This window comes from Calypte anna, chromosome 7 (genome assembly GCF_003957555.1).
Source record: "Calypte anna isolate BGI_N300 chromosome 7, bCalAnn1_v1.p, whole genome shotgun sequence".
Classification (NCBI taxonomy): Eukaryota; Metazoa; Chordata; class Aves; order Apodiformes; family Trochilidae; genus Calypte; species Calypte anna.
In genome coordinates this window covers 28,463,534-28,477,381 of record NC_044253.1, presented here as the reverse complement: position 1 = coordinate 28,477,381, position 13,848 = coordinate 28,463,534, and the positions used below count along the sequence as shown (strand labels likewise).

Genomic DNA, 13,848 nt, shown 5'->3' with positions numbered 1-13,848 from the left:
AGCTTAAGAATCTAAGTACCCCTGAAGTTTGAACTAACATTGCTGATTTAGTGTTCTTTAAACTACCAGTGTTGAAGTGAAATCTTAAATGTTTGTGGTGTTGACCAAAAAAATCCTGTGAAAGACTAGACTTTATTGCAGTCACAGAGAGACAGAGTTAAAAGGGGTGCTTTCACATAAATTATCATATATATTTGTTTGTTAACCCAAAAAATGTTGTATATATTACACTGAAACAGTTACCAAAAAGATTCTTTCCTTAGAACAGCTAACTTTAATCTGCTGCCTTAAATTTTGTGGCCCAAATTTAGGAATCAGTGTAACTGCCATTCTTCTTCAGAATAGCTTTTGGATGACATGCTAAGTGTCCTGACAGAGGCTCCACACTGAGCCACCTTCAGCAGTCTGAAGGTTTCTACTTCTTACCTGAAACTGATAAAGCTTTATTAATTATTAGAGGATGCTGGGGTTTATGGTCCAGTGTAGTCTTCTAAAATTCACAAAGGTTTCTTCTAGGTAATCCTTTTTAAGCCTTTTCCACTAGGTATAATGCCCAGAGATTAGTGATTTCCCAGGCTTTGCTTTTACTGTGAGGCGAGTTGTACTTAATCAGAGCACCTGAAAGAGAGCTTTAAATGTCTCAGTCTTGCTTAATAATAGAGGCACCAGTTGTTTCTTTTTCCAATGCAAGTTATTTTTAACTGCTTTTGTTGTGAGGAATGGCCATATACTCAAAAAGGAGGGCTTTAATAATCTCAGGTTTGTTTCTGCAACACTTCCTGTTGTTGGAATGATTTACAAATTTCAAAGACTTCTGGTCTCTTCACTGCAACTGCATCATCTATTGCTCCACCCACCAATGCTTTCATGGGCACTGTCTTTAAGTCTGGAAAATACTGTGGCTCCAGCTTGCTCTTTTTTGACTCCTGGCTGAAATTCCTATTCTGACATGTAGTTTCACCCCTAAAATACATGTTAAATCAATCCATCCAGACAGAAAAAAAAAAGCAAAAAAACAAACCAAAACAACAACAACAACAAAAACCCTGAATCGAGATACTAAGAAGAAAACAAATGTCTCAAATCATCTTACCAGGAGAGTCCTCCAGATACTTCATAAGAACTGTAGTCTTTCATACCTCAGGCTGCTGACCCTCAGCAGTGATAACACAGGTTGAACAACAGCTGATTTTTTTCACCTTTACTCGTTGGTGAAGAGACATGCTGATGACTAATTACATAATTTAAATAAATAGAAACTTACTCTTGTCTCCAGGATTTCTTTCTTTTAGAGCTGAGGAGAATGAAAGAAAACCTGGTGTAAGTTTTCTTCCTTCTCACAAGAGGTTATGGCGCCAGTAAAGCTGCAGCTGGAGAGGGGATGCTTTGTCTCCCTATATATTTTTAATACTCAATTAGTTCTATGTTTCCATCAGTCATCTGCTTTACCTAAGCCAGCTTTCCTATAAGATGTCTACCTAATATACAGCAGCTGTTGTTATCATTTTCCATCATCTCATGAAACATGCAGATAAGTTGGGAAATAACAGGATAATTTGAGAAGACAGTATCCTGCTGCAAATCAACAGCCTCAGAAATGGATCCTGGGTCTTGTCCTCTAAAAAATGTCTGACAACTCATGAGGAAAATTTCTATCTGATAAAGCTGACATTGATAAGTGGCCTTTAGCTGACACTGTAGTGGGACAGAATTTCTAATAGAAGGGGTATTTCTAACAATCTTTTTTTTTTTTTTTTAAGTGGGATAAATCAAGTTAAAGTGCACAGCCAGCTTAAAAGCTAGCATTGTAAAGAAAAATGATCTCATGACAGGCAATTGGGATCCATAAATGTTTTAAAAATAAGGTCAAATATTCATTTTAAATAGGCCTGCTATTCTCTCATCATTTATTCCTTCCCCCTGCATCCATTTTCCAATTCTCCTCTGTTTTTCTCATCTGCTGCTGGATGAATTTTCGCTCCCTTATTCTCCCTTCTCCACAGTCTGTTCTTTTTGCAAGTAACTGAATAATTAAATTTAGTGTCTCCATAAGCAGATATATGTATATGGCATTGTCTGTCGTATAGAGCCAGACCTTTTAAAATTCTTCTGCATTTTGTTTGTGCTTTGGTTTGCTGTTGAGTTGTGAATAATTCAGAATCCTTCCCACCAGCCCCCTTTCCAGTTTACAACTGGGATAAATATTAAGCCAAATTCTATAGGGTAAACCTTAGCAAAGTAACAAAAGTTGGTATGTATAAATATTGTCTAAGAAAATTAATGCCTGTTGTCAGTGGAATGTAAGAATACCCTAAATAAGATACTGTGACAAAACCTAATCCAGGTCTAGAGAAAGAGGCATCATATGTTTAGGTTGGATTATCATATACTGCAGTATCAGTCAGGACCTGAGAGAACTATGTAAGCAATAAGCTGCAAAAACTTAGAGGGCTTTTCCATGGGGCACTCCTTTTCAGTGCTTGAGAGTCCCAGGCTAATAGCAGATAATGAGAAATAAAGAAGGATCTGTCAGGACAAAGCCTTGAAGTTCGCATCTGCACTTGGGTCTGGCGGCGTTTAAGTAATGAAATAATCATCTATTTGAAGATTAACTTGGATTGTTTTGCAGACTTTGTACAAATCCAGTTACTTAAAACATCAATTCTTTCCTTCAGGGTGGCAGTAAATCCATGAGACTTTACCTTTTGTAATGTATGTTCAAGGAGTGCATGTAACATATTGCAAATAGTCCTTTACCTCTTGGTGACCACATCAACTTCACTGTGCCAAACCTTATGTCAAGTGATTCTAAAAGCCATTTTCTTATTTTCAAGAAAGATTTGCAAGCTGTTAAGTAACCTGAAGAGATAAGAAAACTTGTCTCTGGATACTAGCTGTGAGTATTCTGATTGAAACAAATCTGTAAAGTACTAAGTTTTGTAATTTCCCAGTTGAGAGAATGAAAGAAGAATCATGCCTGTCTGTGCTAAACGCCAAGTACTTTATTGTGTGCCTGGCAGAAATCCAAGCCTAGAAATCAACCAGAACAAAAAAAGGAGCATTAAGAACTGCATTATTTTTCCATAGTGTATCAAAGGTTCTATGCTCACTTCAGGAGGAATAGGGAGCTGTTTCTAGTTTTCATGACCAATCAAGTCCAGGTTCAGGTTGTCGCGCTTCAAATAAGTCAGGTTCCCAAAATGTTCAGACGTTTGTGTTGGACCATGGTTAAAAACCAAAATTCCAACTTGTAGAATAACAACATTCCTGCCTTCTCGCGCAATGGGAGAAGCTGACAATTACATGTACTATGTGAAACCGTATAGCAGAAACTGCTGTGAATTCCAGACTTTCTGAGCCCACAGACCATTAGCAGAAAGCATAGAATTCAAAACAGAATAATAAAAGCATAAAAAAACCCCAAACTCCTCTCTCCAAAAAAAGCCTACAAAATACCCCAGACTAGTAACTTACTTAGCTGCTTTGAAAATAATTGATCTGAAGTGGTTTTTATATGTTATTAAAATATTAATTAGAAGACTATGTAAAATATTTTATTAGGATGTATGATTAACTTAACAATCAAGAACTGTTCATAGTTGCTACTTATCTCTTTATAGTGAAGGTATCAGATTGGGGTGTATCCTGAAGAGCTGTTCAAAGTAATTGGAGAGATTCTGAAATTTCCAGGTTGGTTTTTGGGGTAGGTTTGAGGAAAAATTACTTTGGAGAAATCCCTGCCAAACCTCATGTGAAAAATAAACTATTCCAAATGGCACACGCAAGGAGAGCCAAATCCAGTTCCATTAATACTAGTAATAAAGAGTGACTCTTATAATTTGCTTGGAGTCATTCCTACTTACACAAAGGTTGAATTTTGCATAGATATCTGAACCAGAGGGGATTCTGAAGTGCTTATGTTTTCATGCTAACACTATGTAGGAACACTTAATTACCAAGGGAAACAGTGCTGGTGCCATGCGTCGTCCTATCAGAGCACACTGATAAAAGTTCATACCCTATAATATTATGTGAATTCCAGAAATACATCATGCCATCTGCTCCGCAAGGTACCTTGTTACACAGATGCTTTTAGTTGTATTTCAACACAGGGGAGTGATTCTCAGGAGGACAAATGCTAACCATTTCTTTCACTTCATGCAAGTACTTGAAGGAAATCAAACAGAAACATGGAGAAGTGCCAGGCAGCGGCCATCCTTGCAGGCTTGCAGCACTGAGAGGTTCTGCTGCAACACATGTGAGTGGTCATGTCCCTTGTAGACAGGAGAGGTTCTTCTGATGCTGCTCAGAGAACTGGGTTGGTGCATCACAGAGATGATGACAGCTGCCTTAGATCACTCAGATGTAGTATAGAGCTTTTCTGTTGCATTTATTTTTCTCAGTTTCCCAGTATGTTTAGGGAGGCAAGAAATAAAGCTTTAGCTGGTATTTATATTGATGAAGGGAGTTTGTGAACAGGTAATTTTTGCTATATAGTATGTTGAAAAGTTAATACATTTCTGCACACAGCTTTGCAGATTTTATCCTTTGAGGCACAGTTGAGTGGGCACAGAAACAGCCTTTTCAGAGCTAGGATGTAATCTGGCTTCACTGCAGTTCTGAATAACAGGGTCTCTGTGATTTGCTTTGGTTTCTGCATGCTTCTGACACTATAGGCTTCAGCAGATTTTTGTCTACTTGTGGATCACTCCATGGACTTGGTGACTGTGTGGCCATTTTCCCTGAGCATGTGTGCACATGCTGTCACATCTCAGGCCAGCATCACATGGGGATGCGATACATATCACTTACCCTCAGTGATATGTGCTTCTCCATCACAGCTTGGTCTTAGCCTCCAGCAAGTCAGTGCCCCACATACCATAGCATCAATTACAGCTGCTTATGGGTCTGACTACAATGGGGGTAAAACGTAGATTTCCTTTTAAAATTTATCTCCTGTTCTTCACAGAGGCCTGGTTCAGCTTCTCAAAAGGGGCCCCAGTTACAGCAATGCTCATTTTTTAATCACAAGACAAGTCTGTAATGCCATTAAAGTTCATGGCTGAAGTCAGGCGTGCGCTCAGGTATTTATTAGATCAGGCCAATTATCAGGCCTCAAACTTGACTCCTTCTTAGCCACAAGCTTCTGCCTTTACTACCAAGTATCTGGTGGGGTTGATTTCTTTTTGAATTCTCACAGCTTAATCTCCTTTTGTTATGTTCTGTTCAGTATGTTGCTGATTAAAAAAAATAAAATCTCTTCCCTAAAAAATACTGGCAATTCAAAGACTTTCCTAGCTACTGTTGTCCTAGACAGCACCCTGTTTCCTAAACATGCTGGACACTGTCTGGCTCTGCCTGCTAGGGGTGACATCCCACTAAGACAGCAGTTTTGACAGGGGACTGCAAAATTAGTCCATTTAACTTAGTGAAAAGCAGAATGCCCTCAGTGAGGCAAACAGCAACAGTTGCCCAGGATTTGCAGACCAGGGTCGAGCTTGAAAGAAGCTGGGTCAAACAATACAACTGTGTCATTGAGGCTGTTAGAGAGTGTTTTATTTGTTAAACTGTGTGACAGAAGCCAAGTGAAATAGTGGACTTTTGGTTACATTTAAATTCTGGATTGCTTTGTTTTATTGTGTATCTATGCAACAGTTCTTATTACTGCAGCACAAGAGATGAGGTGGAGGCCTTGTGTCTTCTTTAGGTTTGTTAGATTTCCACACTGCAAAATGCTGTAGCAGAACTGCTTAGAATTTCATCCTTGGGGCAGTTTCAGCATTCAGGGTGTCAGTGCTCTGCCTGCATTGTTGTCTTGCAGTTCAAAGCACTAAAAAGTTCCAGAATTCTTCACAGCCAAGGTGTGAAAAGTAATTAGAATGTATCTCTAGGTGCTGGGTCTAAGCAGTTATCTATGAATATAGAAAGGCTCTATTTTTCTCAGCAGACAGGCAACACAGTTATAATTATTTCAAATGAAGAAGAAAGGCACTGACTCAGACATGGAGAGATTGGGCAGATAACTTTATTAGTTCCCAGTCTAAGGTCTGTAGTGCAGATGCTAATCTAATATAAAGATTGCATTAAAATAAAGTACAAAATATGGAAAAAGAGAACTCCAGTTAACCCTGAAAGGCTGGTGTGGTACACGAGTTTGCCTTTTCTGTCAACTTTCAATCTCAACTCTTGCTATGAAAGAACATTTGGAGTTCTTTAAATATTCCAAGAGAAAACCAAGCACTAGTGCCTTCTTTCTTGCTCTACATGGGATCTGACTGAAACACATCTCTTCTATTGAATGTGCTGCATTTTGAGAAGTTCTGTAAAGGTTTGTAATCAACTTCTTTTTTGTGTGTATTTGGTTTTTTAAACCTTCTTTAATGTTCAGGCAAGAACATTTTAGTAAATTGAATTTGTACGCCAGAATTTCCTAAAGCATAAGGGAGTCTATAAAATACTGGCACTGGGAAATCTAATATAAAGGTTTGGATTTGTTTGGTTGGGGGTTTTTTTGTTTTTTCTTTTGGGGGGTGCTTTTTGGTTTTTTGATTTTTGTTTTTTTTTTAGTATTTTTGAGACACTTGCTGTGCAACTGTATTTCTTAACAATAGGAAACCATTACAAACCAAAACAAATTCTGCTGTCAGTGTTTTTGCTGCTTTTTTTTCATCAAATACCCTGGCTGCTGTGTTAAGTGTCATGTTGCCCAGTATTAAGTAGAAGTGTTCCAGCTGAACTGTTTGTCATAGATCCTGTAGGATAGGAGATTTGAGTCTGCTGTAATTCAGGTAATACTGGAATGGCTCCTTAGCAGAAATATGAGTTCTGGCCCTGCTGCCTCCAAGGGCTGACTGCTGTTCTAGGCAGATGATACATGCATAGTCTAGTGTCCCAGGATAGCATAGATTTCATAAAGTAATCTATTAAATTCAGCATGTATGTTGTGAATACATACAACTGACCAAGAACAAATACTAGTGTCTCTTCCAAAATCTACTCCATTGGCTGATTCTAAGATTTTTCTGAATTTAGTCCATTTGTGGATTTTCTTGATGCACTGGAAGTAATGATTGTCAAAATTACTATTGCAAATAATGCATTTCTATGTTAGGATGATCAGTGCTTCTCACAGCAACAGATAATAGCAGTGGCTCCCAAGGAACATGGACCCAGGGGAGACCTGGACTTTACTCCATCAGGTATTCCAAGAAAAGTCAAGAGTAGCAAATACCTAGAGTGAAATTAGGAATCTGAAGTTACTATGTGACTCAAAAGGAACAAATTTGGATTCTGAGGAGATCCCAAAGTTTCTTGCATTGCAGTAAGCATGATTATATTGACTTATAGTCTGTACTTTTTACTTTGCTAATAATTCTTCAAAATAAGATAAGAATTTAACTCTGGAATATGTACCCGTGCCTTCCATCCCTGGTCTGCAGTCATCAAAACAAAGTCATTCTGACATTCGAAATTCAGTGTCTCATGTGGAATGATTATAGGGGAATTTTGTGAAATACTATCCAGTGGTATCCACCAGTGGATCAGTTTTAACATTTACATTTGCATTTGAAGCTAATTATTTCTGTTAATTTGTGAGGAAGATGGTCACTGGGGTGTTTACACGCATTAATAGAGCTCTCTCTGAAGCTTGTGCTCCTAGGTTTGAAATAATAGCTATACTGTGTGCTAGCATGACCCTTCTTGAGTTTCACACACACACACGCACAAAATCAAATTCCATCACATTTTAATGCAAATTTTACATTTGCAAATGATGGCCTGAAAAGAATGCGTTTCCATGGTAACTTTAGGGAACACATAACCTGTTTATCATAACTTCTCCATGAAGCCAGAAAAGGGGTGGGGAACATGCTGTGATGTCAGCTGTATTTTTCTGTAGACTGCTTTCTGCGATAGCACGTACAGAGAATTTACCAAAATGCTCCCATGTTGTCCTAAAACAACTTTTTTTCCTTTCTTAGAAACAAAAGCAATCTTATGGAATAATATAGGAGGGAACTGCAGTTTAACATCTAGGTCAACGTTTTGGAAGACTGATCACAAATTAAAACAGGTTTCTTCCATCACTTTCTCTCTCCTAGCTTTCCCTCCATGCTTTACATTTGGCCCTCAGGTATCTGTACTGCCTTTCAAAGGCACTTAAGCTTTTTGTTTCCTTTTTCCACTTCACTGCTGGAAGTACTGTTTGAAAAATGCCTTGAAATCTCTCTGAACTACTACGTTGCAGAGCTACCACAGAGAAGAATATATTGATTACACTCCACATTCAGTGCTGACTTTCAGAGTTGAGGTGGTGGCTTCTGGAGCTGCCATTAGCAAGGAATGAGTTTGATGGCTTGGAGCATCTGCAAGGTTGTATTTTTCCTGCAGATGTACAGTAACCCTTGGCTAAAGGAGAGTATGTCTGCAGCGTTTTTTGAGGTCATTAGGTATAACGAATGGATATTGAGGGTTTTCAGAATGCTGCTCTGGAGTGCCATTTAGGAGTCAACTGACAAGACTGACCCTATAGGCAGTGATTTTTGGGACTGGACCTCAAAGGAACAGTGCCCACAGTTACCATCTGGTATCCATCTGGTACCAGCAGACAACAGACAGTACCAGATGAAAGAGAAACTGTACCAACTGCTAAATTGGTATCAGCAAGTGAAGAAGGTCACTACCCAAGAGCAATTGCAAGCAGGAGAAACTGTCTGTAACATTTACAGACTGGTAATGAAGATCTAGAGGAACCTGATGCCATAGCATATGGAAAGCAATTCCTCTCTCTAAGCCTGCTTGTGCTGATGTTGTTTGTTCAGTATTAATCCAGGTCTGAGAGGTTGTGGGTTTTTTTGGTTAACTATATTGAATTTGAGTGTGGAGAGCTTTTGTCATGATGCCATTGAGTGAGAACCTCTTTCTAGTGGTGTCTATGTTTAACAGGATTAAAGTGGATTTCATACCCTGTGTTACAGACTAAACATTCAGATTCTAGGAGTACTGCTCCAGAGTGGTGTCAAATCAATGCTGTTCTTTGATATGAACTATTCTTCAGGAGAGTTGTGGCGGGGGGGGTGTCCCAATTTTATGGCGATTTTTCTCTTTTTATCTTTGTTTCATTTTCCCTCTTCTTCCTCATTTTTTTTTTATTTTTGCTCTTGAAGCCTTGTGCTGGTTTGTACAGTAGCTGAATGTTTAGACTCTAGTAATACAACAGGGAGAGATTTACTGCCTCTAGGCACTGCCTCTTCTAATCTTGAGGACCTCCAGCAAGGCATGATTTTATAGACAATGAAAAGCTTGCTCTCTCCTGTCAAGCTGCCTGCCTGCAGGAAGCTTTTCACTGTCTATTTTCACTGCTTGCTCTGCAATTTAGTTCCATGCCCTATGATTTCCCACTTCCCTCCCTCTTTCCTTCCTTGACACACATTCATATACTTTCCACGTACTCATTCAATACCAACACCAGATGTAGGTAGATAGCATTATCTCAACAAAATAGCAACAAAATAGCATTATCTCAATGTTTGAATTAAAAACCTCAAAAATATCCCAAGCATTTTCAGTTTGTCATCCTCATCATAAATGGAAATACTGATCTGTCCCCTATTTGCTTTCCAAGTACTGAGATTGCCATTTCATTTTCCCTAAAAAGAACACAAGCTCATAGCTGGGCTGCAAAACATGGCCATTACCCCCTGGCGTTGTTGCCAAGAATTCTGTTGACTTAGCTAGAGGAAGATGATGAAAGCCTCTGACTTTGAGAGAAAAATCCATCACTTTATACACTGTAAATACATGAAGTGTTTAAAAATGCCTTATATAGGAAAGAATATAATGAGAAAATGCATTAGAGAACTAGGTATTCAGATAGCAAAACAAAATTATACACAACGAACTGCAGCAAAAGAAAAGATGGCTTTCAGTAAACATCTGGGTAAGTAATCTTGTAAACTAATTGCAAAGAGAAGAAAAGCAAAGAGTGCAAGACTGGGAGGAAAAAGAAGCAGGTTAGTTACAAACAGACTAAGGCAGAGGGCTGGTTTCATAGGGGAAAGGAATTGTGTACAGTGTTGTAGAACAACTACAGGAGAACATGAGCAATGCAATCACACATAGGTGGTGTGTTGCATCACAAGTGTATCTCAGCACCAAGTTAAGTTATTCTCTCTAGTAGCTGGGAAGAAATTAATTGTATTGGCCTGGATCAGTGAAGGATCAAATGAAATGCCCACTTATAGTTGGAAAGAATGCTGATGGATGCTAAGTTTTTGTTGTTGTTGTTGTTTTGCTGCTTACAACTTTCGCTCTCATTTCAAGAACCTCTTTTTCCCTCAACTTTTAGGACTAGGTTTGCAAGTGAGGGTGTTGCAAATCTGGTGCACACTAAGGGCAATTAAGAGGTAGAATTAACCAAAATATATTATACGACTGATGGAAAAAGAAGACACTTACAGGGGCAGACAGGAAATTCTCTCATTTTGCATGGTCACAGGAAACCATAGTCCTCTACCACAAGAGATAAGGGGAGTGTGGGGCTAGGGTTCAGAAAGCAGAATGTTATCTTTGTAGGGCTGTGCAAAAACACTGCAGTTTTGCCTTCCCTTCCATCTTTGTTATCTTCTCTCTACCCAGTGTTGCAAAATACAGCAAATGCTGAGAGCTTGTTTTCTACTAAGCTAAGGCAACTGCCATGTTTTAAATTGTTATGGGAACAGCCTGTTTCTTTTTTAAAGTTCCCGTTTGTGGTTGTATTTCTCAGTCTATTGCCTTTATTGAGGATTTTCTCCTCTCTCTATATCTAAACCATTAGTTTCATCTCCTTGAACAAGAGGTAGGGCCATACTGAGGAGAAAAAGTAAATCCTGAGATAATCAGCCCAGCTTAATTCCAGCATGGGGCACTGCTGTCATCAATGTTTCTGGTCCTCATTGCATGGGGAAAAGGGACAGTGCCTGTAAGTATGTAAATTTATGTGTATCTGTGCATACATATGTATTTATGTGTATATATATATATGTGTGTACAAGGGAGACCAGCAAAAGGGAGGCATTTAATTGCCTAGTAATTGGACCAACCAAGCAGTGTTCTGACTGCATACAGTTGATTTTCTGTGTACTCACCAGCAAAGACAAGGTCAGCAATGACTCTGGAGTGTGTGCCTGTGTTTCTTATGGGAAAGATGGTTTGATTACTGTCTCTTTTCCCTTTTAGATAAGGATGCTTTTCTCACCCAAGGGAAATGCATTCTTCTAGCAGCATGAATGTAACTATTAATCAACACTTAAGCAATAATCAGTAAATGAAGAATGATGACCAGAAACTGAAAGCACACTAGCATAGCTACTTTGATGCTTTTCCTTTGCGATCATGCTCTTTAATTTTAGCATGAACAATTCTTGAAATTATACAGTTAGTGTTGTTACATTCCAAAAGGTGGTGGTTTAAAGGTTTATTGTTTACCTAAAAAAAAATTCCAGTGAATTATAATTAAGGTCTGCATAAGTAATGTTATGAATCTACCTCATTTGTCTTGTGAGATAGATCCTCAGTTGATGTGAACCAGTAATATCTTACAAGGCTACTTCAGAGAGGGACATGCCAAGATCATCACTGATGCTATATTCAGATACATAAAGACGTGTTTGGGAGACAGAGATACAGATGTTTTTCTTGTGTATTTTCACCCAAAAAGGAGATACAGTTACTGAGAGCTGCAGGTGTATGTCAGCTTTGGGAATGCCTCCAAGAGGAATCAAATGCTATTGAAATAAAAACAAACCACCCTCATCAGTGTTTAGAATGCTTTCCTGAACCAGGGCCAAGGTATGTGGTAGCACCCAGCAGCAATCAAGGCTGTACTACTAGGAGTGCAGTGATACCTTCCTTATCTCTTCCTGATGTTTTTATACAAACTTAGTAATGATTTTAATAGCATTGAGGGTTTTTTGGAATAATCTCAAAACCAGACTAGTATAAAATGCTTAAAGTTAGTGTAAGCTTAAAAAAAAAGCAGGCTCCATACTGCCTCTGACTGAGCACAGAAAACAGAACTTCAGGGGTCTAGGAGATCATGTCTTGGTGACTGGGCTGTGAACCCGTAGCCATCTGTTGATTCATCTTCCCAAAATATTTATCCTGCATTTTCAGTTGACAAGAAAATAAAGCTTAAACTAGATGCCAGACTACTCAAAACAAATTTTGAAAGTATAAGACCATGATAGTGAGAACCTCTAGCAATTACAGTACCAGGATATCCGTAAAATGGAGTGGGAACAGAAACACAGTTTTTCAGGACCTTCCTTATTTTTTCCTTCCTTATTCTTGACAACCTTATTTTTCATCATCAGCATAATCATGTTTTTGAAAAGATTTTTTTAAGTCAAATTATGTTTTCCACTTGTGGCACTACTGTGTGATTTTGAATGCTTTAGGAAATACAGAAGTCTGGTTAGATGAATATCTTAATTTCACGAATCTAATACATAAAATACATCCCTCAATGTTTTCCTAAAATCCCTTGTGCTGTTTATGCTGTCCTAGAGGTCCTACAAACATGTTCTTAACAGGGAAGTTGAAAATGCTTCTTTTCCATTGTTGGGGATATTTTTGAGTGTTCCCATAGTACATCATCTTGCTTTGCCATTACAGCCACTTAGTGAAGAAAAGCTCCACTAAGAATATCAAAAAGCAGTATTAAAGATGCTGTCTTGTATCTAAACAATGATAAAGCAGTACCAATGGGCTCATATAACATCAGACTTGTCTTTGAGGACTGCTTCTGTCATTAAAATCAATGCAACTTAATTAAAGCAAATTACAGATAGATACATCTATAAATAAGATATTAAAGTGCACTGCTGAATATGATAATTGCAGCATATTTAGCAATCAGTGTGTGATGCTTTTGCCAGGAGGGATTTCTTTCAGTGGAATCAATGGAGCTTTATTAAAAACCATCCAAATTAGAGGGAGAAATGATGAGTGTTATAATAATGCAAAATCACTGTTTCAACTTCAGTTGCCAAACCAGGAAAGCAAAATACATCTCCCTTTGTATATGGAAGGAAAACATCAGGAGATTTTTTTTTAATTGTGGACACTGATAGAATTTTTAATTTTTACCTTTTGATGGAAAACATAAAAAAGCTGGATGGAGGAAAATGGTTTTTGTGGAAATGCTGGAGATCTTGGAGGGTGGTATAATTAGGATATCACAGCAGTCAGGAATTAAGAAGATCCCTTTGATCAACTCCCTCCATTTCACATGGAACATCCAGTTCATTGCCTTACACAAAACCCACCTGTTTTAACAATTAAAGAAACTGTTAGTGAGTCAAATAGTGTTCTTTAATTTCACCTGCAACCTGTAGAACCAGGCTGTTGAAATACAAAAAATAAAATGGGTGAATTTTGGTGCTTCACCTGTGTACGGAACATTGAGACTGGGGTAGGGAAGACATACAATTTTACCTCTCGTTTTTCTTCAGTTTTCACTTAATTGAAAACAAAAACTATGTCTCAGCAAACGAGAAACCTGAAGGTGAAAGGGCAAATTCCATTATACCATGGCTCTTTTTGGCATGTTGAATCTCAACCCGTATGATTACAAGTGCTCACAGACAAAAGAAGAGACAAAAACAGAGGTCAAAATATCATCTGAATCAGGTCCTTTAACAAGGGATCACAAGACAATTGAAATATGTCAGCAGGACAGTGTCTCATGTTTGTACACAGACCTCCATGCAAAAAGGAAAACTGGGTGGCATTTTTCAAAGCACTTGGGTGATGGCAGAACACATGCCTTGCTCTGCAGCCTTTCTGGGGTGGCTTCTGTCCTTTAGT

The 13,848-nt window shown here is 38.4% G+C and overlaps 1 protein-coding gene across 1 annotated transcript in view; it reads left to right on the top strand.

Annotated features, from left to right (window-relative positions):
* The window catches only part of PARD3B (par-3 family cell polarity regulator beta), a 385,985-nt gene that overhangs the window by 333,151 nt on the left and 38,986 nt on the right, over window positions 1–13,848 (top strand). The window lies entirely within an intron of this gene.